General features: G+C 40.9%; 1 non-coding gene across 1 annotated transcript; it reads right to left on the bottom strand.

The window, feature by feature from the left end:
* Positions 1 to 1,252: 1,252 nt before the first annotated feature.
* On the bottom strand, positions 1,253 to 1,393 carry LOC114636286. Its single transcript, XR_003713602.1, has one exon. It is a non-coding gene; the product is annotated as a small nucleolar RNA SNORA48 (small nucleolar RNA).
* Positions 1,394 to 1,831: the final 438 nt, after the last annotated feature.

Here is a 1,831-nt window from a genome sequence, read left to right as displayed (position 1 = left end):
GTTGGCAGGAATAGCCTGAGAGACCTAACTGCTCACAGTATAGCCATAGCCAAGGGTAGAAAGAGAGAGTGTAAACATGGCTGACTTCTACTGGCTCTCTCTCTGTCTTCAGCCCAGTGCCCAGTCCATGAAGTGGTGTCAGCCGCATTCAGGGTTGGTATTTCTCTTAAGAAAGTCTCTCAAAAGTTATATCCACAGGCCAACACAATTTAAACAATGTCTCACTGAGACTCCACACTATCAGGCTGACAATTAAAACTACCAATCATGCCTATGTGCTTCTTTCTTGGAGAGCTATTCTCGAATGCCATTTATCAGGCAGACTAGACTAGGTCTTTTAAAATGGCTTCTTTTATTTTTTTTGGATTATAATATAATACTTTAATAATCATTATAATAATATAATAATATATAATAATAATTTCCATGTTCTCTTTGCTTTTTCCAAACCCTCCCATACATCGCTCCTTGTTCACATTCAAAACTCATGGTCTCTCTTTTTATTAGTTGTTGTTACATATATATGCATACACATATACACACATACACATACATATATATGCATACACACACACACACACAACATATGCTTAGTCTGTGTTCAGGACTGACCATCTCAGATAACCAACTGCTGTGCTCTTTTGTCCCTGTGAAGACCATTTCTCCCACTGTCAGCATCTCTTAATTGCTTGTAGATTTCCTCATAAAGTTGAGCCCCATTCACTACCCCTCACCCTGGCCCCAATAACATGCCTTTTGTTATTGTCTTTGTTCAGCTCATGTTTAGGCAGACATGTTGGTGAGACTTTGTGGGTGTGGCTTCTGCAATGACTAGGAGACACAGTTTCACAGCAATCTTCCTGATTCTCTAATTCTTAGAATATTTCTGCCCTCTTTTCTTCACAGTTCTCAGAGCCTTAGATGTAGGAGTTGTGTTGTAGATGTATCAGTTGGGACTGGGAACCACAACTCTGCACTTTGATTGGTTGCGGTCTCCTCTCCTGGTCTCTCCACCCTCAAGTCTCCAGTTCCATCTCTCTTCATAGTGTTCAAGCTGTTTCACTTCTCTTTCTCTTCCATCTGTCCACCACATACTTGTACGGTGGCAAGTGAGAGCCTGTGGCTTGCCTGTGCCATGGGGCAGAGGGTAGGGCCTTGGGCATCTTTCTGTTGTCACACTATATGGCATGGCAAAACACAGATTTCAGTCTGTCTTCCTCCCAAGCTGTGCTTCCTAGATTTAATTTGATTTTTATTTGTCCTAGGCACAAAACAGCTTTGGCCAATGAGCCAAGAACCAAGCTAGAATGAACAAAGGTCTGCCATCTGCTCTGCCCCTGACTGATATAAGAACACCATCAACACGATGTCTTTTTGTCCAATGGTAGCGGGGGGGGGGGTACTTGTGTTTCTTGTAGGAAGTTTTTATCTCTAGTCATATTATACACTTGTTTTGCTATTTTCTCCTTATTTTACAGTTCTGGAGATTAAACCCAGAACCTTATTTATGCTGGGTAAGTGCTCTACCACTGAGTTATACCTTCAGTTCCATTTATAGATATATTGACCATTCATCTGACCCCGATGCGATAAAAACAAGGGACATAAATTGTTTATTGCTATCTCTGTAGCTGATTTATATGCACATATCTGCAGGACCTTACATAACAATTAAAGATTTGCTTGGTTATTGCAGATCTGCAGACATTTTATTAAATACAGTATTTCATTTGTGACTTGCGTCAGTGTTCAATGGGATGGGACTTTTACCCCTGTGGTACTCAGTTTCAGCAGCTATAGCAGTATCAAAGGCTTGGGGCTTCTTAAACTT

The sequence above is a fragment of the Grammomys surdaster genome, unplaced genomic scaffold, assembly GCF_004785775.1.
Source record: "Grammomys surdaster isolate TR1022 unplaced genomic scaffold, NIH_TR_1.0 99, whole genome shotgun sequence".
Classification (NCBI taxonomy): Eukaryota; Metazoa; Chordata; class Mammalia; order Rodentia; family Muridae; genus Grammomys; species Grammomys surdaster.
This window is presented reverse-complemented; position numbering and strand designations above follow the sequence as displayed.